Source organism: Sycon ciliatum, chromosome 3, assembly GCF_964019385.1.
Source record: "Sycon ciliatum chromosome 3, ocSycCili1.1, whole genome shotgun sequence".
NCBI lineage: Eukaryota > Metazoa > Porifera > Calcarea > Leucosolenida > Sycettidae > Sycon > Sycon ciliatum.
In genome coordinates, this window is record NC_088645.1 from 22,907,169 (window position 1) to 22,920,481 (window position 13,313).

Consider the following 13,313-nt stretch of genomic DNA (forward strand, 5'->3'; position numbering starts at 1 on the left):
ATCAAAAACGCCAACACGGCAACAGCAAGCTTTGGCCAAATAATATCTTCCAGGCAGTGATTTAGGGGCCGTCCGTAAATATCGATGTTTTTTTAGAGACGATATTGGTGCTTCTCTCCCTTGACCCCCCCCTCCCCCCAGAAGACGCACATGTACATCTAGATCATGGAATCAATATTTTTGGATGCTCATTTTTTCAAATCCTTGTTCAGACAGTGAAGACTGGAAACTCTTGTGGAGTTCGTCCGTGTTTGTTCGCACTGCCTCTACGTCTTGAAAAAGGTCTCCTGCAGGCATCGTTCGGCCGATTTCCACAATCAATAGCTCATACTTTTGCTCTTGAAATTCGCCATGGAGGAACAGCTTCCAATTTTTGATCTTGTTCTTATGTCGCGAGTTTTAGCTCCGCGAACGGAAGCTGGTTTCACATTTCTTGTATAGCCATTTAGACGTCCGCGTGCAGGGATCGGCGAAACTTCAGATATTTACATCGATATTTTTCTGATGCTCTAAAAGACGCACATGGCTCAAACCCCCTCCCCCCCAGACGCACCAATATCGTCTCTAAAAAAACATCGATATTTACGGACGGCCCCTTACGGGCCTAGCGCCTGCTGCCTCGTCTTCCTCCTCTGCATGGCCAGGTTTGGGGCGAAATGAACGCACGGGGCGTGAAGAAACATTCCACAAAACATTCAAATAATTAGAAGCAATCGTTTCCGAAGAAGCGCCGCGTGGCTACGAGAAACCCCACATGAAATCCCCAAACGAAAACGGCCATTCGGTCGGGTATTCGATGGCGAATCGAATATACACTACCTCAATCCCCGCCGATGTCTGATATTCTCCGCCTGTTCCCTCAAACTTGACCAATTCGGAAAGAAATCCATCGCCATTACGATCGTGCATCCTCCACATACATTCAGAAATGCTCACGCATCACTTCTTTTCATCGCGTGTGCGCGACCGACGCTTCCATGACAACTCTGGGACAGGTAACCAATCAGACTCATTCAGAGTGCGATGTCCTAGATAGGACATCTCCCCGACTGGTGACGTCAGCCAACAAATCCCGGATCTCGTTGTGGCGTGCCATGGGGTGTACCGGTAGCCTCCTCTGCCGGACACATACATGTCATCGCATGGTCGATTGTCATTGCAGCATCACATACACAAGGCATCACAATTCACATACACAAGGCATCACATACACAAGGCATCACATACACAAGGCATTACATACTACATTGTACTACTACTGTAGTAGCAGACATATTCGTCTGGAAGTATTTCGTCTTTTTCGTCCAAGAAGCATTTGGACTAAATGTAATGCCGGACTAATGTCAATTTGTCCAGCTTATCATTACACTCTTATGATCTATGGACGAAATTTACAACCAGACGAACTCCCTTTCTTTGGAGTTGGACGAAATTATTGACCGACGAAATTCTCTGCCTTTAATAGTAGGTCATTGCACTGCTACTACCGGTAGTAGTATGACGTTGTACTTTGTAGTGTAAAATGGTGTAAGCCTGTCAAGGCGACCACTCTGATATAGGGGAACCAGCACCTGCCCTTGATCAGAAATTGATAGACTAGGCGCTAGGCTAGAGGACCACTACAACTATGGCAAGGGATGCTATTTCCTGTATAATTATGTACATGATTGTATACTACTACTACATGTAGTAGTAGTCATTGTACATGTACCTGAACTGGGCTCAGGCTGTTACTGTATGAAGGATGTGGTGTGGAGCTAGCAACAACAATCTCTGATGAACGTCTGCAGACTGGAGACTGGCGGATGATGCCGGCAGAAATATCGGCAGAAAACGGCATCACAGACGCCTGACGAGTCGGAGAGAGCAGAATTTGTCATAACTGACGCTTGAAAAAGCAGAATACCTGACCGTAGTCCGAAGACTGCTAACTTCAAGAATCAAGGCTTTCCCTTGCTCTCAGCAATCCTGGGTACTTTTAGCACTACAGCCCTACGCTTGCGGCAGAGATCCTTGCAGATGTGACTAAAGGCAAGGAGCCATATGACTCTATACTCGCTCATCCCAAGATCAAAGTATTCCTGAGGCCAGGCTAGGGTTCCCTGTAAAAAGGCGTCGATGCTTGTTGGGAATTAAAATAAAATGTTTATGTCCCGTAAAGTACAGTGTAGGAGGAAGTGAATGGTGGGTTGCATGTGCTACCGTTATACACCCGTACGACTCCATGGAGCTGGAGGGGACTGGGATATGTGCCTAGGGTATATTTTCCAGCTCACCCCGTCGCCACAGCCCTTCCCGTTGTGATCTCGTGACGCCGTTCTTCTGGCGGAGGGGCTGGCCGTTATAACACATTCCGACATTCGTGGCTTTCAGGGGCAGAGCACAGTCGCAGATTTGACTACAACTTGGGAAGCTGAATGCGCCGGTACAGTACATGTATATGCCAACCTATAACACATGTAGGTCCACACTATAATTCTAAGATGGCATACCAGTATATTGTAAATAGCAATGCAACACAGCGGATGTGTGAAAGCACTCGACAGAGGTGTCCCAACACAATAATAATACAGTACCGCTCCCTGCACCACCCAACTGTCAGTGAGCGACTGCAGGCATCAAGGCCTCTAAAATGATTGAAGAAGGGAGCAAAGCTAGCGGGAGATTGCACTGTCTAGTGAAGTGTTTTCTTCGCCTCAGGCTCAGGTCCTGGACGGTACGGGTTCACCGGCGGGCCCCTCGCGCCCAGTCGAGTGATTCTGATGATGATGATTTTTTGTTTTATTTCGCAAATCCAAACGGGAATTTCTTCCCACTATTCAAGGTAGCGAAGAGATAAAGAGGTGTTCTAGTATTGTATATGTACAGTCAGTGTGCGGTGTACTACATGTACATGTAGTATGCAGTGCACTGGAGATGATAGTCAGCTGGACTGGAGATCAATACAAAAATAATTAATGTAGTACGGATCCGGTGTCAAACATGGCATTAGCTACTGTTGCACTTGCAGGTATTGAGCAAACAACAGGCACAGTCAGTGACCGATTGCGTATTATTATTATTATTATTATTATTATTATTATTATTATTAGAGGTACCGTTGCAGCTTTGAAGGTCTCCAGTGACATCTCCTGGTAACCTGTTCCATTTATCTGTAGCGCTGAAGGCATACCTCCACTTGCCAGAGTTCATCGTCTTGCAATTGGAATAAGATTCTGCTTTCCTTTGGCCTACATGTATACCTCTCTCTTGTGTGTCTGTGTGTGTCTCTCTCTGGTGTATATAGTACATAATAGACCCTTTGCGCAATAAGCGAGAGGGGTCGAGACGGGGCATGCTGTGCACGCGCTGCACACTTGGCATGCAACCAGCATGCATGGTTTTGCTGCAGGACGTGATCAAGTTTCCTGTGACAGGCTGTGTTTTCACGGTCCCGACGCGATGTTCATGTATGTACTCCCCAGCCTTTTTCATTTTCAAGTTTTTCTAGTTCTGAAGGAAGAAGTCCCGAAATGCTTTCCAAGGACCACTGTTGGGTTCTTGTTTGCAGCAACCGTCATCCCTAACGTTAGTCTAAGGAACCCACTTGTCTTTCCATGCGTTCCCTGGTGATGCTGGCATTCCACACTCTGGAATCCTGGCTATCTGGCGAGAAGAGGGCCGGGTACTGAGGGCCGCAGTGCTGCGATATCGTTTACAGTGTTGTGCTCGGAACTTTGTCCATGACGACTTTCATCCTTGCTTTTGCGAAGATATGGAACGCCCTGCCAAGAGACTCTGGAGCTTGAGAAAAAGGCATGACCCATCCCTGTCTTCGCTATTGGAAGATCGACTGCTTGCTGGCGCTGCTCGAGCTGCTGTTGTTGAAGTGGAGAGAGACGCGGCCTCATCGCTCAGGTGTGCGGAGAAAGTCATCTGAGTTCGAGCTGTGGCTGTGTGCACGATATGACAGACTTTCACATTATGCACCTAGCCACCAAAGTAAAACTCATGGACACTATCCACGGGCTTGTTCACTAGTACTACTCCATCAGCTCCCTCTTCACTGTCGTCGGCGACTTGCCCCTGCGTTGGAGACGAGCAAGCATGGTGACACTCACTCTGGGAAACAGAGGTTCATCACTCATCCACTGGGACGCATGAAATGTTGGGCATGATGAAGGTACACTCGAGGAAGTGGTGTCCTTCTTAGTTCTAGGAGCATCAGGGTTCTGCATAGAGAAGTGTTCTCTACATCGACAGAGGAGAGAAGGTAGAGAAAATAAAAATAAATTTCAATCTACAATAATCCGAAATATCCACTGAATGCGGAAAACTTACCGCTCCAACAACTCCTTCTTTTTCCAGACAGATACGCACCCTCATTCAGCAGAAAACTGTTCAGTTCCTTACACAACCGATCTTCATTTGACAGTTCGTCCACGGGTTCCACAGCCATCGATGGCAAACCACTCGACACTCTCTCCTCCATCTCCAAAATGGAAAAATACATTGTTCCACCATGCTCAACAACTGATACTCTGCACAAAAATCGAAGAGGATGCCCCGCCTCGGATCACGTGACCGTTATTGTGCAAAGGGTCTATTGTCTTGATCAGATATCTGCTGCTGTTTAGTTCCCAAAAAAGGCACTGCTGCATACTACCACTATGTAGTACACTGGTTGTCAGCTGTGGCAATCAGTTGTCGGGGAAAGTATGGTAAATCGATCTGAACTGTGTGTTTCAGATGGCCAGACACCTAGAGAACTGGTCTGGGCTATTTGTGACGGATTTTGCATATTCGAATTGAAAGTCAGATTTAGCATTGTTGGCAAAATGAGTTCATCGACTTCATTGAAGCTTCACGATGATTGATTGATTGATTGACTGATTTTATTTTACTTCACAAGTTCAAACGGGTTCCTGGCCCAGTTATATGAAAGCGAAGGATAGAATTTGCCAAAATCCTAATGAGCAACAGCATAGGCAATATTATCATAGAAGTGACTATGTTACAGTAGGGCGAGAAGCATTTGCTATAGCCTCGCAGTATAGGCCAATCCCAGACAATACCACGCGCCACAGTCACCACTGAATTGTGTTATTTACATCTTTGTTTGTATATTGCGAGTATGTTACATGACGATTGCGTATATTATCAATGTACAACACAATGCCAATGCCAATGGCGCTGGCCTAAAAGTATAACGCAGTCAATGAGCAACTAACTAATTTGTACTTGAGTTGCTTGGAACATCCCTGGATGAGGCAGCTAGCAGCCACTGCTGGTATTGTGGGTCGGGCAGATCATATCGATTCTCAATCGTGGCTCCAGCGTGGCAGAACTCGTTGTAACTAGCACTCGCCCATCGCCACCCTTTTCGTGCAATAAACCAAGGATGCCAGTTCCCTGATTCCTCTCAAATGCCAACACCAGATGATTCGGTACCTGAAGCTTCTCCAGTCCCGATTCACCTCTCGACTCGAGTGCCAGTCCACATGATTGTATCACCTGATGCAGTGATGGTCTAGGATGGCAGAGAGGCCTAGCGCCTATAAGTTAGTATAACTACGAACGTCATTATCCGGCGGAGGATGCAGGACTTGGTGAGTCAGTGATGAGCAGCGAAGAAACTAGAAAGATTGTATTCTTTTCTACCAGTACCGGTAGTGTGGAACCCCCGCATGAAAACGCCGCAGATGGATCAAAGATCATGCACAGGCGATACTGTGCCATGGTTGCACATACATGTACATGTACATTGTATTATTATGAACAGAATGGGAACAAGGAAAACGGTGGGCACAAGTAAGTAATTTAGATATGCGTTTAGAGTCCACCCACTACTACTACTACTATAATGTATACTATACTAGTATTACAGTAATTACCAAGTTTTGAACAGTTAGATGTGCACAAGGTAGAACCAGACTGACAAGAGTAATGAGACATTCCACAGCAAGGAAGTGAGCGTGAGCTTGAGCACTGCTCGATACGACGATAGTTGCGTTAGCGCTATCGAGCAGTGCATGCTCAAGCTCACCGTTCCTTGCCATGGAATGTCTCAGTACTCCTTGCTACGTTGTGCACGTCTACGTCTGACTGTTCAAAACCTTGTTTACTAGCTGTTGGTGGACTCTAACGCATAACTAGTTACTTGTGCCCCACCGTTTTCCTTGTTTCCAATGAATTTTTAAAATTATTTAATTTAAAGAATGGACCAAAACAGTCACATCATGCTAACAGTTTACTGAGTATATCCGTAGTTTGTGTCCAACACAAACAGTAATTATAAGAAAGATGTTGTTAGATGTTGTGTAGTCAGAAGGTGCAACAGCTAGCACAATACTGACTGAAGCGCACTCAACATATTGCTTATAACGTTTAGTGTTGGACGCAGACAACGGATAACATGATTGTAACGTTTTGGTCCTTTCTTTTTCTTGGCTCTCCATCCGAGTCTAATTTAAAAAAATTATTATGATGGGTAAAGGCTTCTTGCAACCGGACGAGGAGGAAATGTGAATCAATTTCCCGACAGTAATTGATAGTCTCTCTCACGCTTCTGCGCCGTCAGTCCAGCCCTTCCAGGCACTCTTGCGTGCATCACGATTGTGCACTCCGACATAACCTTCCTTATGCCCCGCCACTGGCAGCCAGGTGGCCACACCAACTCCTTCGCCTGCGTTATAAGTCTTGGACTTGGACATGAGTGCACTGCACTAACTAGAATTACCGTAAAGTACCGCCAGAGCGCCCCGTCTCGCGAGAGCGCCCCACCTTGATTTTACAGCCAAGGGAAGAAAATCGTATGGCAGAATGCTACTAAGTTTGTACGATGTGAGAACCTTCGTGTACTAAGGTCACACTTGGTATGCTTTTATGTGGAGCTCGAAGGTAAACTGGGTACGGATTGACTGCACAATGTGCAATGTTTGTACAAGGTCCGTGTCGTATGACCTACAGACAGGAATCCACCTCCGCAAGGCGGCCACGAAAGGACGAGATGGTGGGGCGCTCTGGCGGTACTTAAGGGCCTGGTCAGACTGCGGCAAATTTTGGTTGCCTGACGAAAACAGAACAGCGTCCAGAATTTGAATCGCGATCACACTACACATGTGGGGAGAGTGAAAATTCAAACTTCATTTCGAGCGTCAAGTGGTAATCTCCACGAACGACGTCAAATTCCTTCACCTTGGGGATCGCCAACACCTTCAGTGCAATCCTTGCAACCATCCTTATGAGTTTTGTTGTTGTCCGTGGCCAATTAGCTCCTCGATATCGAGATGAAAAAATCAGTGATTATCAGCGTCAATGGCGTATCAGCGTCAAATCCTGTTTGGAGCGGAAAAGCGTGGTCCGTTCTTGCTTTTTTTTTGGAGCGTCAACTCTCGCTTTTGCCGCTCTGGCGGCAAGTTACTATGGAGATTCGGATTATAATCCTAGGATTATTTCGATTTTGCCGCAGTCTGACCAGGCCCTTACGGTACTGGTAAAAGCTAAAACTTAGCAATATCTACCGGTACCGGCTGCGTCAGCGTGTACGTATATAATATAACCTAACCAGTTGATTATATGGGAAATATAAACCTGTATACAAACCGAGGCGAAGCCGAGGTTTGTATATTGGTTTATATTTCCCATATAATCAACTGAGTAGGTTATATTATGCTTATACTGAGCTGATATACAAACTCCCCTCTCCCCCACAAGGGTAGAGATTCCAACCCACAACCATGGCTCGACGAGTCGTCCTTTCACCAACCTGTGCGGATCAAGTAAAAGACTACCACTGACTCTGTGCAGTGCATGCAGTGCTAGTGCAGTACCATCACACACTCTTTGTGACTTCAGTTTAGTACTGAAGTACTAGTTACATCGGAAGTAACAGCTATGCGCCAAGTAGTTTGAACTTCACAGTGCTAGTGACCGTTACCGCGCGCAGATCTCACCGCGGGCTCTGTAAAAGAACCGTTTGCTCATTAGACTTTAGAGACATAGAGTTCGTCTCCTTTCCAAAGTAAGAGTAAAATGAATCAGCACGAGCCTGTTGAATCGACTCCCAAGCGTTTCTTCTGAGGACGACCACGAATCATGATGCCATTATTCAAGCAGCAGTTTCTAAGAGCACTGGCAGTGCCACGGATTATGGCTGCGCATGTTCCGTCCGCTCTGCGAGGGACGCGGAAAGGAGAACATCGATTGGAAAACCATCAGTAGTGAAGTTCCGTCGCCCCTGCTATCTGCATTCTATGTCCATGCAAAAACGCAGGAGGAGCGGCACGCGGGGCTCTTCAGCCGCACATGTCGAGTGCTGCGCTTGACAGACGGAGTGCTGAAACAGCGAAAGAAGGACAGCCTCGAACGCCAGGTGCAGCACAAGGCACATGTACAAAGGACGACGTTGTATTCTTCATCGTTGACGGGAAAGAGATCCTGAAGTTGGGACCGTCGTGCATGTCGAAAAACCATCAAGGCGGACTGCAGGTCACTAGTGTAATCCTAAAAAAAAAGGAGTTTATATACCAGTTTATACACCAGTTTATATACCAGTTTATATACCAGTTTATATACCAGTTTATATTCTCGTCATCGAAGTACCTGTTATATGCAAAATACAAGTCTGGAGTGTTGTGTGGGGAGAGATGGGAGTTTGTATACAAGCTCAGTATAAATGTAGATACATGTACGTACAGTACAGTACAGTACTTGACTTCAACCTGAGTAAGTAGTTAGTTGTAAGGAGATCAGAATGTGTGGTATCACTGGTATGCTTCCATCCTTACAATACGACATTCAGCTACATGTACATGTCGATACTGTATTAGCACAAAATGGCGACTAGCAGTGACCACCGTGGCCTGGTACTGACGACCTGACATTCATTACTACCACCAAGAGTAGATCTACTGTTGCTACCACGTGTAACATTTGGCCTACGAGGCTGCGAGAGTGCTCTATGTACGGCAATGATTATGGTGCAGCACGGTCCGTCTGATACAATGCATCATAAACAACATCTTTATCCACTGACGATGTTGTTCAGAACAACGAAACGTCTGGAGAAGTATCGTAAATATTTCTATCGTTATTAAATTTTATCAAAAATCTTTGGTCTAGAAAGAATACTTTTGATATAAACAACATGATTGTATTCTAGAGAAGGAAGTGGAAGACACCACTGCAGCTGTACTTATGGTTGATAAATATGGTGGTAAAGACACACCTGGCAATATGGCGGTAAACACACGCCTGCCCACACACGCTCTCTAGGCTGCTAAGTTCTGGCACAGAGCTCTCCTTCTCACCACCATCTAATCAGTTCGCGCCTGGCGCCTGGTCGATGCATCGCTGGCGGTATCCGGCATAGCAGGCTGGTACATCAAGTAGCGCATGGCACATAGATGATGACACAGCAACGACATAGCTCGATTGCGACGTACGTTTCGTCCCCGCTGGACTCATCAGGCAATCTTCTTCTTGGATGTCTTCATACGGAGCTTGACTCGGGAGAATGAAGCTTTGCAGCCTAGAGAGCGTGTGTGGGCAGGCGTGTGTTTACCGCCATATTGCTAATACTGTAATAGTGCTAAGGACACATGGTACTACATGTACATGTAGGCCCACTGGAACCGGTGCGGCGGGTTGTACCGCACCAACGTTTTGGCCATCGACACAGTCATGTTTCCTATGGTTGAATTGAGGGCACTGTATACACATACACGCCATGGCCCATGTCATACACAAAAAAATATGAAAGGTTTCTGTGCATACAATGAAGTACTTGGGCTTCCCCCGTGTGTGGTACTTCACCATCACAAATCTAAAGGCACCATCCACAATTTCCTGAGCAAAACCTGTCCAGGGACCACTCCAATTATTTGGCTGGAAATAACAACCTAGGGGAGTCCCCTAGTAAAAAAAAAACTACTACTACTACTACTCCTCATAAGGTGACCACCTGTCCCATTGCAGCCAGGACCAAAGGTTGTTATTTCCAGCCAAATAATTGCCTTGGGTAAATACTACCTGAACACGGGGACCACATTTTGAATGTCCCTTGAGCCGCTGTCTTGCACAGGTACTAGGCTACACTGGATCATATATACATATGATCATTACAAATGTAGGACGGGTTGCGCATGACAAAAATCCGTAAAAAATTGTCGGTCATGGCTAGATACAGCTCGTTACAGTGTTGCATGCTGCACACCACATAATTTACAGGAAGTCATACTGATGATGCATGTAGATCTACATGTAATTGTATTGTCAGAGTCCCCCCCCCCCCCCCCCCCCCCAAGACGACACCATGTACCAGCAGACTACCGGCACTAGTAAATCCCCCCCCCCCCCCCTCGGTAATGGAAGGTGCAAGGCCAGGGTATTTTCAAGCATAGCCATGGCATGGCGACTTCCACCCCCACACCCTCCAAAGGCAACAGCAGCAGAATCCTAGCTACTCCACTAGTGGTCCATTTAGCCAGGCAGTGGGGAGATGACGGCGGACAGGCGCCAGTCAGAGCGTGTTCTATGTACAATGTACAATGAGAGAGAGCGATTGTCGAGAACACACAACAAGACTGCTGTTCAGGTTTGGCAGACTACCGGCACGTGTACATGTATGCTAGAAGAAAATACGCTGTCAAAAATTCATGATTTGATATCACAATTAATTTTGTATAAAAACGAAGGCAATGCTGCAGACTGAGGCTCCGGACAAATTTTGTCTTCTAAGGATAATAAAACCCTGGACTAACATTAGACGAATAAAAAATAAGGAAATATATTGACAGGCATACGCAGAGCAAGTTTCAAGTACCAAAGAAGAAGGCATTCTGTTCTAAAAAGAAAAGAAAAGAGTAATTAAATATTTAAAAAAAAAGAAAGGTTGAACAATAGCACCAGCAAAAGCAATAGTAGCAGTAGCAGCAGTGGTAGCTATGAACTCTCAGAGCAGTGGCAACGTAGGCAAGGAATGAAGACTAGCTGTGCTATGGGTACCTGCCTGTTCAGCAGTGGCAAGGGATGGTGGTGCGCGCAAGCAAGAGTTATCAGCCAACAACTAGCCGGGGAGCGGGCAAAGCGAGGAGACGTCGGTCGGTGTGCAAGCTTGCCGGCACGACTGGGCATGAAACAGATCTGTGACAAGCCTTGTTAGTGCCAGTGGGAATAACGGAGTGCCTTGGTGCCAAACAAAGGTCACTACATCACGGCTCACCGCACACGCAGAGGTGTGGGAGCTGGCGCAGCCTACAGCAATAGCTAGCATCTGGCATACAACACAAGGAGTACGATGCACATACGGTGCGCGTGCCTTGTCGGCATACAGTACGTACGAGAGAGGGCACGGCTGGGTATGACACAGCTCCATGACAAGTCGGACATTGGACGTCAATAAAAAAAACTAGCCTAAGATGTGTACGCATGCCGTAGTCATTGCCTGAGAGTGTTCAGGCTATGTGGGTAGCAACAACAGCAGAAGTAGCAGCAGTAAAGGCTCAGGTCAGAATGAGCACTGTCACCGAGCGGTGCTCCGATGCCGCAGATTGGCAAGATCTGGGACCCACTGTACACATACATGTACTCGTATCCAGTGGCAGCAGGCTATGCGTATACACATGTGCATGTATCAACAAGGGATAAGCCAGGTGGTAGCGAATCAAGACACCAAGCCAACAACACTGCACACACAACGCTGCGCGTGGGCACTCGCGTCACGCCAGCTCGGGAATAAATCTGTTTTCATGTAGTACTTGTACCCGTGTATATACACATCAAGATCACGTGTGCGACATTCAGCTACATGTACATGTCGATACTGTATTAGCACAAAATGGCGACTAGCAGTGACCACCGTGGCCTGGTACTGACGACCTGACATTCATTACTACCACCAAGAGTAGATCTACTGTTGCTACCACGTGTAACATTTGGCCTACGAGGCTGCGAGAGTGCTCTATGTACGGCAATGATTATGGTGCAGCACGGTCCGTCTGATACAATGCATCATAAACAACATCTTTATCCACTGACGATGTTGTTCAGAACAACGAAACGTCTGGAGAAGTATCGTAAATATTTCTATCGTTATTAAATTTTATCAAAAATCTTTGGTCTAGAAAGAATACTTTTGATATAAACAACATGATTGTATTCTAGAGAAGGAAGTGGAAGACACCACTGCAGCTGTACTTATGGTTGATAAATATGGTGGTAAAGACACACCTGGCAATATGGCGGTAAACACACGCCTGCCCACACACGCTCTCTAGGCTGCTAAGTTCTGGCACAGAGCTCTCCTTCTCACCACCATCTAATCAGTTCGCGCCTGGCGCCTGGTCGATGCATCGCTGGCGGTATCCGGCATAGCAGGCTGGTACATCAAGTAGCGCATGGCACATAGATGATGACACAGCAACGACATAGCTCGATTGCGACGTACGTTTCGTCCCCGCTGGACTCATCAGGCAATCTTCTTCTTGGATGTCTTCATACGGAGCTTGACTCGGGAGAATGAAGCTTTGCAGCCTAGAGAGCGTGTGTGGGCAGGCGTGTGTTTACCGCCATATTGCTAATACTGTAATAGTGCTAAGGACACATGGTACTACATGTACATGTAGGCCCACTGGAACCGGTGCGGCGGGTTGTACCGCACCAACGTTTTGGCCATCGACACAGTCATGTTTCCTATGGTTGAATTGAGGGCACTGTATACACATACACGCCATGGCCCATGTCATACACAAAAAAATATGAAAGGTTTCTGTGCATACAATGAAGTACTTGGGCTTCCCCCGTGTGTGGTACTTCACCATCACAAATCTAAAGGCACCATCCACAATTTCCTGAGCAAAACCTGTCCAGGGACCACTCCAATTATTTGGCTGGAAATAACAACCTAGGGGAGTCCCCTAGTAAAAAAAAAACTACTACTACTACTACTCCTCATAAGGTGACCACCTGTCCCATTGCAGCCAGGACCAAAGGTTGTTATTTCCAGCCAAATAATTGCCTTGGGTAAATACTACCTGAACACGGGGACCACATTTTGAATGTCCCTTGAGCCGCTGTCTTGCACAGGTACTAGGCTACACTGGATCATATATACATATGATCATTACAAATGTAGGACGGGTTGCGCATGACAAAAATCCGTAAAAAATTGTCGGTCATGGCTAGATACAGCTCGTTACAGTGTTGCATGCTGCACACCACATAATTTACAGGAAGTCATACTGATGATGCATGTAGATCTACATGTAATTGTATTGTCAGAGTCCCCCCCCCCCCCCCCCCCAAGACGACACCATGTACCAGCAGACTACCGG